This window comes from Erythrolamprus reginae, chromosome 2 (assembly GCF_031021105.1).
Source record: "Erythrolamprus reginae isolate rEryReg1 chromosome 2, rEryReg1.hap1, whole genome shotgun sequence".
NCBI classification, from domain to species: domain Eukaryota; kingdom Metazoa; phylum Chordata; class Lepidosauria; order Squamata; family Dipsadidae; genus Erythrolamprus; species Erythrolamprus reginae.
This window is the reverse complement of record NC_091951.1, coordinates 269,748,877-269,767,586: the sequence shown is the minus strand read 5'-3', so window position 1 is coordinate 269,767,586 and position 18,710 is coordinate 269,748,877. Positions and strand designations below refer to the sequence as shown.

The 18,710-nt window shown below is 41.3% G+C and overlaps 1 protein-coding gene and 1 long non-coding RNA gene across 4 annotated transcripts in view; one reads left to right on the top strand and one right to left on the bottom strand.

Moving 5' to 3' along the window:
• Positions 1 to 18,710, bottom strand: part of LOC139162340 (uncharacterized) — a 56,049-nt gene that overhangs the window by 17,389 nt on the left and 19,950 nt on the right. The window contains exon 6 of the long non-coding RNA XR_011558304.1: positions 14,089 to 14,214. This is a non-coding gene — a long non-coding RNA (uncharacterized lncRNA). The remainder of the gene's footprint in view (positions 1 to 14,088; positions 14,215 to 18,710) is intronic.
• Positions 11,260 to 18,710, top strand: part of JAK2 (Janus kinase 2) — a 116,687-nt gene continuing 109,236 nt past the window's right edge. For 2 of the 3 annotated variants that reach the window (XM_070742582.1, XM_070742583.1), the window contains exon 1: positions 11,632 to 11,912. The gene's annotated coding sequence lies outside the window, so the exon portion shown is untranslated. Of the gene's footprint in view, positions 11,913 to 18,710 lie in introns of all 3 variants that reach the window. The other variant, XM_070742581.1, reaches the window with a different exon arrangement.

Sequence of the window (18,710 nt, the reverse complement as noted above, 5' to 3'; positions counted from 1 at the left end):
CTGCAAAAACATATAGGTTTACTAATTTATAATCCAGTCTAACCAGAAATAACCGAGACAAATTAGCACATATGTGGTAAAGAGTAATACTTTCATCAGGCTAATTTTAACTTTCTTAAACCTCCCTCAGGCTCAGCTTCACAATAGTTCGGATGCACAAGTATTATATCTATATTGCTTTGGAACAGAAAGGAAATTTTTAACATTCATTTACATATATGCAGTAAACGAATTGTGCAAGTAGAGGCATACACTATTAATTCAATTCAATTCATTAGATTTGTATGCCGCCCCTCTCCGAAGACTTGGGGCGGCTCACAAAAACGATAAAAACAATATTATAATGGCACAAATCTAATATTAAAAATAACTAAAAACCCTATCATAATTAAAAAACCAAACAGCACATACATACCAAACATAAATTATAAGGAGCCTGGGGGAAAGATGTCTCAAATCCCCCATTAATACCATGAACTTGTTTTTCTCCAATTAAAAAAATTATTTCAGGAGTGAAGTTAACACAATGCAACCCAAAGCAATAATGACAGCCACTTAGAATAGCCACTGAGTTGAAAGAGTTCCTGCACCCCTCTAAATAAAAGAGAATAACGGGAATTAATCCAGAAGGACAGTGGTGCCATTAAGATTAAAGTCCTTGAATTGCTTTATCATTTAAGCCAAAAGAGATGGATCTTGAGCTGAAGGGTTAATGCTCTTTATCGACCTCCTTCAGAGTGACCACTGGTAACAGGTCTGAAAAGTTACGTCTTCCTTGGATTAAGTTTGATTTCTTGGACCACATGGAGTTGTAATGACTTTTTTTTTACTGCCAACAATACAGAAGTGGTTCATTATTGCCATCTTTGATATTTTTTTCAATTTGCCAGTCCAGCCAATAGGCCAGATTTTCCAGTCATCTCCTACCCAAGTATTCAACAAGTGTGACCTTTTCCCCCCAGATTTCTCAAGTGTGGCTAGGTATTACTCCCTCTTGTGAGATTAGGGCAAACACTGAATGGCACATGTACGTATGCCCTAGCGTGATGCTTGGTGCAATGCTTAAGGTTCTGGCCTAAAAACTAGTGAGTTGTAAGTTCTAGTCCCTGAAATTCAATTCAATTCAATTTATTAGATTTCTATGCCGCCCCTCTCCGAAGACTCGGAGCGGCTCACAACAATGATAAAAACAATATTATAGTGAAACAAATCTAATATTAAAAAGAAATATATAAAACCCTATCATATTAAAAACCAGACAACACATACATACCAAACATAAAATATAAAGAGCCTGGGGGAAAGGTGTCTCTAATCCCCCATGCCTGGCAGTATAGGTGGGTCTTGAATAGTTTACAAAAGACAAGTGGGGTGGGAGCAGTTCTAATCTCCGGGGGGAGTTGATTCCAGAGGGCCGGGGCCATCACAGAGAAGGCTCTTCCCCTGGGGCCCGCCAGACGGCATTGTTTAGTCGACGGGACCCGGAGAAGACCCACTCTGTGGGACCTAACTGGTCGCTGGGATTCGTGCGGCAGAAGGTGGTCCCTGAGATATTCTGGCCCGGTGCCATGAAGGGCTTTATAGGTCATAACCAACACTTTGAATTGTGACCGGAAACTGATCGGCAACCAATGCAGAGTGTGGAGTGTTGGAGTAACATGGGCATATTTGGGAAAGCCCATGATTGCTCTCGCAGCTGCATTCTGCACGATCTGAAGTTTCCGAACACTTTTCAAAGGTAGCCCCATGTAGAGAGCGTTACAGTAGTCGAGCCTCGAGGTGATGAGGGCATGAGTGACTGTGAGCAGTGACTCCCTGTCCAAATAGGGTCGCAACTGGTGCACCAGGCGAACTTGGGCGAACGCCCCCCTCGCCACAGCTGAAAGGTGTTTCTCTAATGTGAGCTGTGGATTGAGGATGCCCAAGTTGCGAACCCTCTCTGAGGGGGTCAATGATTCTCCCCCCAGGGTAATGGACGGACAGATGGAATTGTCCTTGGGAGGCAGGACCCACAGCCACTCCATCTTGTCTGGGTTGAGTTTGAGTTTGTTGACACCCATCCAGGCCCCAACAGCCTCCAGGCACCGGCACATCACTTCCACTGCTTCGTTGACTGGACATGGGGTGGAGATGTATAACTGGGTATCATCAGCATGAAAGCTGGCTTGGGTGACCTTGGATCAATCAATCTCACCCCAACTAGCACGCAGGGTTGTTGGTATGAGGAAAATAGGAGGGGAATGGAGCAGGTATGCTTGCTGCCTTGGTTACTTATAAATAAAGGCAGAATAAAAACCTAATAAAATAACTGCTTCATGGTCAAGCTCTTTCTTGTAATTCTGTTTGTTCCTCCCAATTTATTTGACAATGGCATTATGTACATACAAAGTGGCAAGAGTTTTGGCTGCATTATCATGTTTGCCCTCTTGTTGTTGTTTTTTTTAACTTTCCCTATGGATGCGGATATTAGATTTATCTCCTAGCTTTTCTCCAAAAGCTCAAGGTGTGTCACATGAAGATCTAATTTTATCAGGTGAGTAAAGTGCTTGTTTGGCTCAAAGGTTTGTGGTCTATTTCTACAACTGAAAAAAGATCTGTATCTGGCTCTCCACAGAACTAATTTAACAGCTCAGTTACTATACCACAATAGTTATGTTGGATAACTATTTGGAACAAAGCTGTTGGTTGCCTGAGATTCAAATAAATAATGAGGCACTTTTTAAATATTTGACTGGATTCACATGATGTCCTCACTCACAGTCAATTTAATTTTATTTACTCAGTTTTCTTGGTTTGCATGGCATATTAAACCCTAAAACAGTGTTTCCCAACCTTGGCAACTTGAAGATATTTGGACTTCAACTCCCAGAATTCCCCAGCCAGCAAATGCTGGCTGAGGAATTCTGGGAGTTGAAGTCCAGATATCTTCAAGTTGCCAAGATTGGGAAACACTGCCCTAAAATAGCCAAGGGCTGAGTCTATACAATATGATAGGCTAAAATGTGCAGTTGGCTATCTTCAGTATTTATTTATTTATTCATTTTTTAAAATGCTGCCCTTAGACAGGGTGTCTTACAACATGTTAGCAATAGCACTTTTTAACAGAGCCAGCATATTGCCCCCATAATCTGGGTCCTTATTTTACCCACCTCAGAAGGAGAGAAGGCTGAGTCAACCTTGAGCTGGAGATGAGATTTGAACTGCTGATTTGCAGATCTAGCAATCAGGTTTAGTGGCCTGCAGTACTGCACTCTACCCTCTGCGCCATCTCTGCATGGTATGGTATGGTAGACAGCCACAATTTTTCTCAGTTGAGACAGAAGCAACAGGGAACTAATTTTTCATGTCTTGAGCTCTGATACTTGACATTTTCTCCTGGACGCTGTTTCCTTTGATAAATATGGAGCAACTGCTTTAATGATCAAAGAAAGGCCTCTGAATAAACAGTGCCCCATCTCTCAGTCTACCTAGCCATAAAGCAAGCAGTTTTAGATTTATGAATCTGACATTGGACAAAGGTCAAATTTTCAGACTGTTGACAATGGGCTTGGACCTATGACTCACCCAAAAAGTGTGGAGGAAATCACATTTCACTAAACCAGTGCTTTGCTTCCAGTTTGGGGAGCAAGTTTTGGAAGACGCAAATACAAGTCTGGCAGTCATATGTGCCCAACAATTGCCTTCTCTAGTTTATGGCTACATTTATGTGTTCCACAAACTCAGCCAAAGTTGATTTAGTCAATTCTTCCAGCCATATGAAACTAATTCCAATGGATGTCCAATTCCAATGAATGAGGACACTTTCCCCCTAGTATCATTTGCTCATTAACTGCTCCAGCTGTTCTCTTTCCTTAAATTAAAAAAAATACATTTACATAGTTTTGTATAAGAACAAGTAATAATTTTATAAAAGTATGCCATTCATACATTGCTCTAACCCACAGTTAATTGAATAAGCTACAGTATTTAAAACCATACAACAGGTAAGCCAAAGTGAAATAAACCATATTGCAATTTAGGATCACATAAATCCTATGATTATGTGATTGTGAGGAGAGAAAAAATTAACCATAACTTGTGCCCTATAAGAGAGAGAGAGAACATTTTAATTTAATTAAATTGGTACAGCTGTTCCTTGATTTTACAACCGTAATTGAGATCAAAATTTCCATTGGTAAGCAAGGCAGTTGTTATGTGTCACACCTGATTTTTTAAAAAACCTTTTTGCACTTAAATGCATTATGCAATCATTAAATCAATCCAGCTCCTCCCATGAATTATGCTTATCAAATAATGATTTTGTGACCAGGGGCTACTGTCAAGTGCTTTAATTTTTATTAAGTGACTCGGGATGCTGCAACAATTGTTAAGTGTGGGGACTTGTTGTAAATCATATTTTTTTTCTAGTTCATCGTATCTTTGATCGACCCCCAGCATGGCTGGTTTAGGAATTTTGGGAGTTGAAGTCCAAGAGGTTGTAAAGTTGCTATACAGGGAGTCCTCAACTTACAACCATTTGTATAGTGACCATTCAAAGTTACAATGGCACAAAAAAAAGTTAGTAATGATCATTTTTCACATGATACTTGTAGCCTCCCCATGGTCAAAATGTGGATGCTTGGCAGTTAGCATGAATTTTTTAAAAAATTATTTTTTATTGTTTTTTGAAAAGACAAAACACAGTAACTACAGGAAACAAAAAAAGTATGCAGCATGATCATTATACATGAAAATATTTACAATTACATATCTGATTCTTCGGTTACTCCATTTTGGTTAAATTTACATTTATCCTATTTCTCACTTTCCATCAATCCAATTATAAAGTTTGTCCCACACAGTATAATATTCTTCTTCCTGTTTGTTCTGTAACTCAAAAGTTGGCATGTATTTATAATGGTTGCTGTGCCCAGGGCTTATGTTATCACTTTTTGTGACATCTTGAGTCATAAAGTGAGCTCACTTAGCTGTCTTGCTTAGCAGTGGAAATTTTGAGCTCAATTATAATCGTAAGTCAAGAACTATCTGTAGTTACCTCCTCCCTCTGTGTACTAAGGGATGGCTAATCCAAGGAGTATCTTGGATAATAAAACTGCCCAGAGTTGCTTTGCTTAGTGAGATGGGTAGCATATAAATGTAATAAATAAATAAAAGCAATGAATATATTTTGCAAGATAAGCAACTCCTTCCATTCCAATGCTGAGCTGACTGAGGATAAATTCCTCAGGCAAGGTGAGAAAACTTCAAACCTTGAAATTATTGGATTTGTTGTTTTTTGTTTACTTCTTCCCCTTCATCCCGGCTCTATGGAACCAACTACTACCCTATGCCCGTACTGCTCCCACCCTACTGGCCTTCCATAAGGCCACAAAGACCTGGCTTTGTGTATCGTACATCTTTTATGGTCAAACTGTATGAATGATGTGTATGCTTGCAATTACGACTGGTTTTTTTTATAACAAATGGGTTTTTATTATGGGGCTTTAGTTTTAGATATTATATTCAACTTCTTCTATTGCTTTATATCTTTTTGTATCTGTGTTATATTGTTTTGTAAGTCCTTCGGGATTGGGCGGCATAGAAGTTGAATAAATAAACTAACTAACTAACTAACTAACTAACTAACTAACTAACTAACTAACTAACTAACTAACTAACTAACTTCTGTCCCTGTGGAAGACCTCATATATTTTAGGCTACAGCATATTTCATCTCTATTTGGCCTTTAACATTGTAATTTTGTTAATGTTTTCTTTCAGAAATGTTGCAGCATATTACAAAGAATGTATAACAAAACAGAAAGAATAGGAGGGCAGAAAAAGGCCCTGTCTTTATAATAAGGAGAAAAAAGGAAAAATTATTTCCTTTAATTTCTCATGCTATAATACCATTAACCCCTCCCCAATGTTCATTTCTGTCCTACTCCAGCCCATTTAATATGTATGTATCTTGTACTGATATTTAACCCAGGTGTTTGTTTTTTTTAAGTGTACAGAGAAAATGTATTTTAGCTGTTAGTACAGTTGGTACTATTTCCCTGGCACTAAAGGTACACATAGTGATTTCTTCCATAATGCATTTGATTTAACCTGCACGGGAAACACAACTTCTCATTCTCTTGCCAACAATATCCATCTGCTCAGAACCTCTTATTTTCCCCTCTGTTGAGAACTTACGCTGGATATTTTACCACACTGAATGCAAACAGAGGACATCTTAAGTACTGTGCCTTTCCATTCTGTTCCAAGTAAAGAAAAACATATGTTAATAAACAAGGGCTAGAAAAGGTACAGCTTTGAGAGACCTGGCCCCGATACATGAAACCTCAGGCTCATTCAGATGTTTCAAAGTTGTTGAAGCACTGTGGCTTTCAAAACTTGTGACAAAGTAAGATATGTGCTGGAACATTTTGCACATTAAGTTTTGGGGAATATTGTGTAAACTTTTCTCATTTTAGCCCAGGAAATTACTGCTTTCCCCAATAAATTTAAGAATGATTACTCATTATTTTTAATCAGAAAAAGTCATTTTTAAAGAATTTGCAGATTTTTTCCCTGAAAAAAAAAAGTCAAATCTCAAAGATTATTTTTGTTGTTGCCATGGAAGGTCTATTTAAACCATTAAATCATATCCATTGCTCAGGGTAGAAATCCAATTTATTTAAGCATCTCAGCTGATGATTGTCTATTTCTCACTTTTAAATCATCGACTGAAGCAATCCCCACCAATTCTCTTGGCAACTGGTTCCACTGACAAACTGCTCGTGCAGCAGGGATATTTTTATAAAGTTTAATTAAAATGTGTCTTTCTATAACTTAAATTCATTATTTCACATCCTGCTGTTTCAACAATAAGAAGTTCTATGTAACATCTTTTGTGCTATTTGAACACTATCATTTACAACTACGTCGCCCCCAAACTGATTTAACTATTCATAAAATCATACACCAAAATGTCCTTCCTGTTAGTGACTACTTCACCTTCAACAAAAACAACACAAGAGCATGTAATAGATACAAATTAAATGTAAATCGCTCCAAACTAGACTGCAGAAAATACGACTTCAGCAATAGAGTGATCAACACCTGGCATTCACTACCTGATTCTGTTGTTTCTTCCCATAAACCCAAAATCTTCAACCTTAAATTATCTACAGTTGATCTCTCCCCTTTTCTAAGAAATCTGTAAGGGGCGTTCATAAGCACACCATTGTGCCTACTGTCCCTGTCCTACTGTCTCATTATCCTTTTTATCACTACTTTCTACTTACGTTAATTACATTATGTGATCCTAAATTGCTTCCTATTAGTCTCTGGGCACAATTCAAAGTGTTGGTTATTACCTATAAAGCCCTACATGGCCCAGGGCCAGACTATCTACGGGACCACCTCTTGCCACACACCTCCCAGAGACCAATAATAACACACAGTGTTGGCCTCCGGCAGGTCCCGTCGACTAAGTTGGCAGGACTGCGGGGGAAGGCCTTCTCTGTGGCTGCCCCAGCTCTATGGAACCAACTACCCCCCCAATGTCCATACTGCTCCCACCCTACTGGCGGAGACCTGGCTCTGCCGGCAGACTTGGAAGTCATGAATTGTATATCTTTCATGGCCAAACTGTATGAATGGTGTGCATCTATATGATTATGTCTTTTTATAATAAATGGGTTTTATCATGGGGTTAGTTTTAGATATTATATTCGACTTCTCTTATTGCTTTGTATCTTTTGTACTGTATTATTATTTTGTAAGCTGCCCTGAGTCCTTCGGGATTGGGTGGCATAGAAGTCAAATAAATAAATAAAATAAAATCTGAGTTTCAATTTTCCATCGCTACATTTCCAGGATACTTCATGGGGACGGTCCATTTCTTACTCCAGTATAAGTCCTTTTTATCTTAATCATTACAATTGTTTGCAATTGTGCTTCTAGGAACTTTCTTTCACACTGAGGTCTTCCTGATACATGTCCATTTTTTAAATATAAAACATTTCTAGTCATTATACAGTTTGCTCAGGCTTAATTTTTTTAAAGCATGGATGTTCAGTTTGATTCCAAAATCCCCTATTTTTCCATGGTGCTCATTAAACCATTAGCTCGACTTGACAACCAATCAGTCATGCATTTATCATTTGCCATGTTCAGAATTGGACAAGATATAAATTCAACTATTTATTTACAGATGTATTTGCATAGCTGATTCTTTCAGTACAGCAATTCCTCAAATGACCAAATCTAATTATCTTAAGAGTGTTATCCTTACACACCTAATCAAAGGCATCTTGCAAAGTTGCCCAGGATCACAAAGCTTAGTTTAGTTTTTATTTTATTATTTTTTAATTTCTCGGTAATTTAATTTGTCAAACATGTAAAGGATAACAGGTACAGTAATACCTCGTCTTACGAACTTAATTGGTTCCAGGACGAGGTTCATAAGGTGAAAAGTTCGTAAGATGAAACAATGTTTCCCATAGGAATCAATGGAAAAGCCAATACTAATGCGTGCAAGCCCATTAGGAAAATCCCAAACATTAAGGCTTTAAAAAAAAAAAGCTGCCCGCAGACGAAGCTGAGGCGAAGAAGTGGGGGGAGTGACAGTGAGAGGTGGCAAGAGGTGGCAGTCCCAACAAAGCAAGGTGAAAAGAGCCTCTCTTGAGCTCCATGGGTCTTTCCCTCCTGTTTTTGCCCACCCCATTCTGCTCATTTTCCCCACACCTTTCTCCTCTCTTGAGCTCCCTGAGTCCCTCCCGTTTTTGCCCACCCGTTCTGCTCATTTTCCCCACACCTTTCTCCTCTCTTGAGCTCCATGGGTCCCTCCCATTTTTGCCCACCCGTTCTGCTCATTTTCCCCACACCTTTCTCCTCTCTTGAGCTCCATGGGTCCCTCCCATTTTTGCCCACCCGTTCTGCTCATTTTCCCCACACCTTTCTCCTCTCTTGAGCTCCATGAGTCCCTCCCATTTTTGCCCACCCGTTCTGCTCATTTTCCCCACACCTTTCTCCTCTCTTGAGCTCCATGGGTCCCTCCCATTTTTGCCCACCCCATTCTGCTCATTTTCCCCACACCTTTCTCCTCTCTTGAGCTCCATGAGTCCCTCCCATTTTTGCCCACCCCATTCTGCTCATTTTCCCCACACCTTTCTCCTCTCTTGAGCTCCATGAGTCCCTCCCATTTTTGCCCACCCCATTCTGCTCATTTTCCCCACACCTTTCTCCTCTCTTGAGCTCCATGAGTCCCTCCCATTTTTGCCCACCCGTTCTGCTCATTTTCCCCACACCTTTCTCCTCTCTTGAGCTCCATGAGTCCCTCCCATTTTTGCCCACCCGTTCTGCTCATTTTCCCCACACCTTTCTCCTCTCTTGAGCTCCATGGGTCCCTCCCATTTTTGCCCACCCGTTCTGCTCATTTTCCCCACACCTTTCTCCTCTCTTGAGCTCCATGGGTCCCTCCCGTTTATGCCCACCCTGTCCTGCTCATCTCCCCCACACCTTTCTCCTCTCTTGAGCTCCATGAGTCTTTTCTTCCCGTTTTTTCTCACCCCACTTTGCTCATCTCTCCCACACCTTTCTCCTCCCTTGAGCTCCATGGGTCTTTTCTTCCTGTTTTTGTCCCCCCCCTACTCTGCCCTTTTTTTCGATCCTGGGATTCCCCTCCTGGGATTTCCCTACAGCATCGCGTTTTTGCAGAAGTCAGGAGGTGGGGTTTCCCATGGAGTGGAGCCTCAGGGGATCCCAGGATCGCAAAAACTGGCACTTGGCTTGCAACAAAATTCTGGAGGCGGGGCATCCCAGCGGCGGTGGCAGGTTCGTAAGGTGAAAAAAGTTTGTAATAACAGGCAAAAAAATTCCGAACCCTGGGTTCGTATCTCGAAAAGTTCGTATGACACGAGGTATCACTGTATAAGTATACAGAACAGAACAGAATAGAATAGAATTTTATTGGCCAAGTGTGATTGGACACACAAGGAATTTGTCTTGGTGCATATGCTCTCAGTGTACATAAAAGAAAAAGATACATTTGTCAAGAATCATGTAGTACAACACTTAATGATTGTCATAGGGGCCAAATAAGCAATGAAGAAACAATCAATATTAATAAAAATCTTAGGATACAAGCAACAAGTTACAGTCATACAATCCTATGTGGGAGGAAAAGGATGATAGGAATGATGAGAAAAACTAGTAGAATAGAAGTGCAGATTTAGTAAAATGTCTGACAGTGTTGAGGGAATTATTTGTTTAGTAGAGTAATGGCGTTCGGGGGAAAACTGTTCTTGTGTCTAGGTATACAATATGCAGTATATAAGTATACAGTGCAAGGGGGGAAAAGAAGGAGCAGACTGATGATGGTTGATCTAAGGACAGAATAAGGTACAGATTTTTGAACATTTGATAAAAATGTATACGGTAACTCTTATTTTTAACATTTTAAGGTATATGCATATTAATGAGTCTACGGAGAGGGGCGGCATACAAATCTAATAAATAATAATAATAAATAATAACCTGAGATGTAGAGGAGAAAAATTTTAAAAATGGGGGGGGGGAATCATATAGATATAAACATGATTATCAGTACAGGATATGGATATGAATAAATGGGGGGGGCAATAGGACAGGGACAGTAGGCACACTGGTGTGCATATTGCACGCCATTTACTTATTTATTTATTTATTTATTTATTTGTCTTTCTGACTGTCTTCTATGCCACCCAATCCCGAAGGACTCAGGGCGGCTTACAAAATAATACAGTAATACAATACAAAAGATACAAAGCAGTAAGAGAAGTCGAATATACTATCTAAAACTAACCCCATGATAAAACCCATTTATTGTAAAAATACATAATCACATACATACACACCCTTCATCTATCTATCTATCTATCTATCTATCTATCTATCTATCTATCTATCTATCTATCTATCTATCTATCTATGATTTGTCAAACGTACATAACATAACAGATGCAAGTATAAACACGATTAACAGAACTATAAACACCATTATAGTACGGTTCCGCGTTTGGCAAAGCTTAGGAAGGGGGCGAGGAGCCCATGACTTGACTAAGCCTTGCTTCTGTCCACGTTGTAGTAAGTAGGCGATCTCGGGCGTTTCGAGACGGCTCCCCTTCTTAAAAAGATTTTAAAAAGCAAAAAACAAAGCCCCATCCCTTTCCGACCAAAAAACCCGGCTTCCTTCTTAAGCCACTTCAGAAAGCGGCCCACATGGCTCCTCCTCCCGAGCGGGGAGAGGAGGAGAAGGAGGAGCCTGCCCGGGCCTCTCCGCTCTCTTTGGCGACGTAGCTGGTTCCTAATATGATTTGACTGCTTATTTGTACCCGAACTATCATTAAGTGCGGTACCTCATGATTCTTGGCAAATGTATATTTTATGTTCACTGAGAGAATAGGCACCAAAGATAAATTCCTTGTGTGTCCAATCACGCTTGGCCAATAAAAAAAAATCTATTCTATTCTATTCTATTCCATTCTAACCTAATAATACTATTTCTATTCTAATAATACTACAGTATTTCTATTCCGATTCACTTGAACGCAGGCCTGGGGCCCGCGCGCGCGCGGCGGCTGCGACGCTTGCTTCCCGCTCGGCTTGGAGAGCTTGCGGAAGCGGTGGCGGCGGCTGTTTTTTTTTCCCTCTCTCTCTCTCTCCCCTCCCTCCGGAAGAGCAGAGCGAGCAGGAAAGGCAGAACCGACCGAGCCCTGCAAGCCGCCACTGAAGGCCGAGCTTGGCAGTGGCTGCCTGGCTGACTGGCTGGCGGGGAGCAGCCGAAGCAGCAGCAGCTCCTCTTCCTTCTTCCCGGCTGGAACAGAAGCCCGAGGGAAACTTGGAGCCGTTTCCTTGGCGAGAGCTGAGGAGGAAGCTCTCCGCCGACGCCGCACCGAAACCCGGGTGAGTTGAACTTCCCCGGGCGCCAGTTTTGGGTCGGTTTCTCCTGTAGTTATCCGCGGAGGGCTCGCCCCACAATTCATTGCAAGGAGCAACCAGCATAACAGTGTTTCCCAACGTTGGCAACTTGAAGATATCAGGACTTCAACTCCCAGAATTCCCCAGCCAGCGAATGCTGGCTGGGGAATTCTGGGAGTTGAAGTCCAGATATCTTCAAGTTGCCAACGTTGGGAAACACTGCAGGATAAGACGCCAGTTTTGCAAAAGGCAAAAAAAAAAAAAAAAAAGTTTGGGGGGGTATTAGGTGCTTTTTTTTCACCCAGCCTCCCTCAATTGGGGGAAAAAAAAATATCCAGGGTTGAGCTGTTGGGAGTTTTGGGGTTGCTCTCCGATGTTTTATTAACTAACCGGGGCGGTGTGTGTATGGTGCTTTTTATTAATTTTTTTAAAGAAAAACGGCGGGGAAGTTGCCGGTCCTTCGTGCTTTTTGCCGTTGACATTTATTCTAAGGGAAGAGATATCAGCTTGGGGTTTTTGGTGGTTTTTTATTTTTTAAAAAATTCGCCGAACCGCCTGCCCCTCAAAAATCCCCCCTCGCCTCGGATTAAAGAAGCGAAACCGAAAGTCAGTCTACCACAGATAAGCCGGGGATAAATTTAATAAGAAGCTCGGGGGTGTCTTTTTCTTCCGCCTTTTTTAAAAAAACCGACCATTTTCTTATTTCAAGCTGTCAAAAGCCTTAAACGAGATGAAGTCGGCGGCGGTTGGAAGAGGCCTCTTGCTCTCGTCTCTGGCATCTTTTTATTTTTATTTTTTCTTTAAATCCCAACGGTGTTGCCCTTTTTTGAAATAATGCCCTCCTAAAATATAGGATTGCATTTGTAAAACATTTAAAATGGGGGTCCCCAAACTTGGCAACTTTAAAGACTTGTGGACTTCAACTCCCAGAATTCTCCAGCTGGCTATGGACCTGTCCCACACTTTAGGGAGATTTTTTTTTTCTCCCCCACAAACACAAGTTGTGTGGCTTAATTTTGTTCTGTCTCTCTTTTTCTTCTTATAAAAGCTGACATTCTAGAAATGACTCCTTTTCTGAAAAGGAGACAAAGGTCTTCCTGTGGCTTCTCAGTGGGGAAAGAAAAGAGGGGTGGCGGTGAACATTTTTGCTCAGCATGATTGAAAGAAGTTGCACTTTGCAGCCAATCTGGCTGCGCTCCCACCACAACACGTTCTTGGCACAAGTGATGAAACTGGGATTTGGCGATTTGGCATTTGAGAACCTAGCCAGACATTTTCAGTAGCACTAACTTTAGAGGAACTGATGTTATTTATCACCGTTTCTTTTTGCTTGATCTGATGGACTTCTTCATCTACCCTTCTTTTCAAACCTTGCATTGCAACTCTAGGAAGGTATTAGGAGTTTGTGGGGAATGACCACCAATTATAATGTTGGGGATTTAGTAGTACAGGTTTCTTTAAAGGATTATAAATCTGCAGAGGAACTACTGGTGCACAAACAGCAAAATGAAATGTGAATGGGTGTAATGAATGTTCTCCATATCTTAAAAAAATTTAAAACAAGATAGAGGGGGTTTCTGATAAGGGAACAATCTCCTCAGGCCTGTTTATAGTTGTGGGAAAAGAAAATGTCTTCTTTCCTCAGGTTTGCATGTATGATTTTAAATTGGGAAGGACACAGAAGTAGCTGTTTTACCTAGCAAATGATCCAGATTCATTGTTATCAGATTGGCTGTCCACTATGTTGTAAGGTGCTCCATAAACTTATCAGTACAACATATACTGTACGTATATGATATGTATTAGAGAAAAAAATCAGAATGATACTGCTCTTGAAAAATAAGGAAATGAAGAAAACCAAATTTTGTATCTTCTTGACTTTAGCATGATTATGGAATGATCTGGGATTTAAATATTATATCCTGGACATTTAAAGTTCACCTGGGGAGAAGAATATGACTCCAGACTACAACTAAATGAGGTTTTTACCACCCTAGAGATGGCAGGCACTATAATATTAAGTGGTATTGCTTTGTCTATAGGAAACAATGTAAAATGTTCAGATGAACATATTTTTTCATATCTATATGAAGCACAATGTTTAGGACTTTGACTATGTAAATATGTACATGCATATTTACATATTTATACATACAAATACCTGCCAAAGTTCACTGGAGTGGGAGACTACGCGAAGCAGCCATAACTTAAAGATGAAGCTTTTAAGCAGGGAGGACTAAGTCAATCTTCTCAAAAAGTTCCCTTGGAGAAAAACATGAGGAAATCTCTAAGGATCAAAGAAGAAAAATTATCTGAAGACCCAACTTGACAGAAACACTCGATCCTATATATAATTACAGGTAGTCCTTATTTATGACCTTCAACTTTACAGGCAATTTAACAACAGTTATGACCTTCATAGTATTCCTCAGTCATATGATTGGCATTACAGTCAGTACATATTTTATGTCTTAACTTGTCAATTTTCCCCCCTTCCTCTCTTGTGGGATATAGAGATTGGAGAGGAAGGGATTGCAAGGGAATAAACTTCTCTTCTACAGAACATAAACAGTGTATTCATGCCTGGCTTGGGAGCAGCAGATGCACTATGTCAGTGATGGCGAACCTATGGCATGGGTACCACAAGTGGCACGTGGAGTCATATCTGCTGGCACGCAAGCCGTTGTTCTAGCTCAGCTCCAATGTGCATGTGTGCCGACCAGCTGATTTTTGGCTCGTACAGAGGCTCTGGGAGGGCATTTTCTACTTCCAGAGAGCCTCTGGGGGGGATGGGGGAGGGCAGTTTTGCCCTCCCCTGGCTCCAGGGAAATCTTTGGAGCCTGGGGAGGGCAAAACACGAGCCTACTGGGGCCACCAGAAGTTGGGAAACAGGCCATTTTCAACCTCCAGAGAGCCCCCCGGGGGCAGGGGAAGCTGTTTTTGCCTTCCCCAGGCATTGAATTATGGGTGTGGGCACTTGCACATGCGTGATAATGCACGCCCACACTCTTTGGCACCCGAGGGAAAAAAGGTTTGCCATAACTGCACTATGTGAATAACTTCAAGTACTCTCTTGAAATTCCTTTCTCTGCAATCTTTCCATTCTTAGGGGGACAACAAGCTATTTAGGTAGGCAATCTCTCCTTTGCCTGACTGTTTCTCCTCCCCATAGAGCAGAGAGATGGGAGAGAAAGGGATCAGAAGACAAGTGGTTGCATTGAAACACATTGAAAACAATGCACTTGCACCACTAGCCAGAAAGCCAGAAAGAATCAGGAAAAGGAGAGATTGCTTACAAAAAGCACTTTACTCCCCTCTTTCTGCATAATGGAAAAGTTGGAGAGGAAAGGATTTCAAGAAAGTAAGCTGTTTATGTAGCATACCACAGTTCCCAATACCAGGCTAAAGGTTACAATCAAATAAGTGGTGATGAGTGTATGGGACGAAATGTACATTGTAACTAGTAAAGTTTTGCTGCTACTTTAAAATTCATTGTGTCTCTTTTGTGTTCCTTATGTGACTCAGTGTTTGGTTGAAAATGGTTTATATGTGCTGATTGTTTCCTGGTATTGATCAGACTATGTCTACCTGCTTTAGCTGCACCTATCTGGAAACAGCAGCTAGAAAGCAAGGGTGGGAGGAGCGGTGGGCTACGAGCCGGAATGCTAAATTGCGCTCGCCGCCACAGTTTGCAAGTGCTTGTGGAGCCAGCGCAATTTTACTGCTGCACCTGTGGAGGAAGCAAAATCGCACACAGAGCCACAGGTGTACCCATGTTTCAGCATGTGTGGAAGCAAAAAAACCTCACCGAAACATGGGCGCACCTGTGATTCCATGCACGATTTTGCTTCCTCCACAGGTGCACCAGCAAAATCGCACTGATCCCACAAGAACTTATGAGCCACGGCAGCGAACGCAATTTAGCGTTCCAGCTCGTAGCCCACCACTGCTGGGAGTAAAGAAAATGAATGTGTCCAATACAGTTGAAGGATGCCCCGAGTCTGCGGAGAGGGGCGGCATATAAATCCAATAAATCTAATCTAATCTAATCTAGTGTAGAACAAATTTATGTTCTTTGTTGGGCATAAGTGGTGCCAACCTTTGATATGGCAGAAGAGGCAGGGCGAAAGGACGTGGGTCTACATAAAATGATTTTAAAACAGGATGGGTTTTTCCCCCCTGAAATTCCTCCATTGCTGGCTACTTTAGAAATTGTAGTCTGCATACAAAAGTAGGATAATATTAAAAAGAGATGCCAGAACTGAAATAAAACAGAATATTTATTTAAATTGTCCCCATTAAATACAGCATCGGAGGCTCCTCCATCTGCCAGGATGTATTCCAATAATGAAGAGGTTGTTTTCATTGGGCAGTTTTATAGTCCTGCAATATCTTTTTTTGTCCCTCCATCCAAGCAGTGAAATGCTCCTGGTTTGCTCGTGCCTGTCAGTCATCGGAGAGCCGGTTGTGAAGGCAGCGCGAGGCTCCGTTTAACCACCTGCACACCGCCATTTGGTTCTTTTACCCTCTGCACATGCACAAAGTGTTCTGTGCAGGCTCAGAGGGTAAAAGAACAAAAGAACTCAAATGGTAGTGTCTGGGTAAGTGGGCGGAGCCTCACGCTACCTTCACGGCCGGCTCTCCGATGACTGACAGGCACGGGCAAACCGGGAGCATTTCACCCACCTTCACCTCCAAACTTGCTTAGTTTAGGCAACAGCAAAGGAAGGTTAGGTATAAGTGAGGATTGAGTGGTTACGCAACATATGTTTGCTTTATACATAAAGATACCTTTTTTAATAAGGCAATTTTGATTAGGATGTAAATGGATGCAAACGCAGTCTTGTTGTGTTAAGAGGACACATAGGAAACAGATCCCACCTTCCTTTTGAGGAGCAGCCAAAAATTTCTCAGCATGTTGCCTTAAACAGGTAGTTCAGTTCTCCTTGCAAGACATTATTTATTTTATTTTTATTTATTTATTTTATTTGTCAAACATGTATAGGATAATAGCAGTTTGTATAAACATAACATAAGAGTAATGATAAAAGAGGACAATAGGACAGGGACGGTAGGCACAAGGGTGTGCTTAAGCACGCCCCTTACAGACCTTTTAGAAACGGGGAGAGGTTGACTGTAGACAATCTAAAGATAAAGGTTTTTGGGGTTTGGGGAAGAAACCACAGAGTCACCTAGTGCATTCCAGGCATTGATCATTCTATTGCTGAAGCTGTATTTTCTGCATCGAGTTTAGAGTGGTTTACATTTAGTTTGAATCTATTACTTGCTCGTGTATTGATGGTGAAGTAGTCATTAACAGGAAGGACATTTTGGTATATGATTTTATGAACTACATTTGGAACATATCGGAGACGATGTAGTTATAAATTGTTTAATTCCAGTATTTCAAGTCGGGTGGAATAAGGTACAGTGGTACCTCTACTTAAGAACTTAATTCGTTCCATGACCAGGTTCTTAAGTAGAAACGTTTTTAAGTAGAAGCAATTTTTTCCATAGTAATCAGATAATAGTAAGCAGATAATGCATGCAAGCCCATTAGGAAAGAAATAAAAGCTGGGAATTTGGGTGGGTGGAGGAGGAGGAAGAAGAGGAGGAGGACAGTTGCTGCGGAAGGAAAAAGGTGAGGCGAGGGAATAAAAAAAATCCAAAATTTGAGGCTTTAAAAAAAAAAGAGGGACTCTGAGGCAGCGAGGAGGAGCATGCGCCTCCCATACACTGCGCCAGAGAGAGAAACCCAGGGGGAATGGCAAGAAACTGGCCAAATTTCCTGGGAATTTTTTCCGAGCCCGGGTTCTTAAGTAGAAAATGGTTCTTAAGAAGAGGTAAAAAAATCTTGAACACCTGGTTCTTATCTAGAAAAGTTCTTAAGTAGAGGTACCACTGTATTTTGTTGCAAGCGGAGGAGTGAAGGACGTTTCTTATGAAATATTTCTGGACTCTTTCAATTGTATTAATGTCTGATATGCAATGTGGATTCCAGGCAGGTGAGCTGTAATCCAGAATTGGTCTAACAAATTTTTTGTAAGATCTGGTTAGCGGATTAACATTGCCAGAGAAGAATGTGATGTTGTGCTGTTCATGGGCAGAATAATAATCAGATGATGAAATCATACATGTAGTCATGATAAACTTGTTGACTGGCTCTTTCAGATGCCAAAGTTCAGTGAATTATGGTATCATTACAGCTTAGCATAGCTGATAGGAAGCATGTATATTTTCCTTCATGCTAAAATGAAGGCCTTGTGCCTAATGAAGACAATCATAAGCAGGGGTGGACTGCTAACCAGAACGCTAAATTGGGCTTGCCGAGGCGGCTCGTGAGTGCTTGTGGGGTCAGCGCAATTTTGCTTCTACACCTGTGGAGATAGCAAAATCGTGCATGCTGCCGCAGGTTTTTTTGCTTCCGCGCATGCCGAAACATGGGCGCACCTGCGGCTCTGTGTGCAATTTTGCTATATCCACAGGTGCAGAAGCAAAATCGCGCTGGCTCCGCAAGCACTCACGAGCCGCTGTGGCGAGCTGTCTAGAGGCCACCCTTGATCATAAGCCACCAGTACAGGAAACACTCTCTTAACTAAGACATGTGAAGTGTTCCATTAAGGTATAATATTTATAAAGTATCCATTTGTGTTGCTCTTCCCCTTACCTAGACTTTCGATATGACCTAAACCTTTCTGTTCCTATTTTGAGGCATGCTCTAGGACAGTGATGGCGAACTTATGGCACAGGTGGCACAGGTGGCCGATGGAGCCATATCTGCTA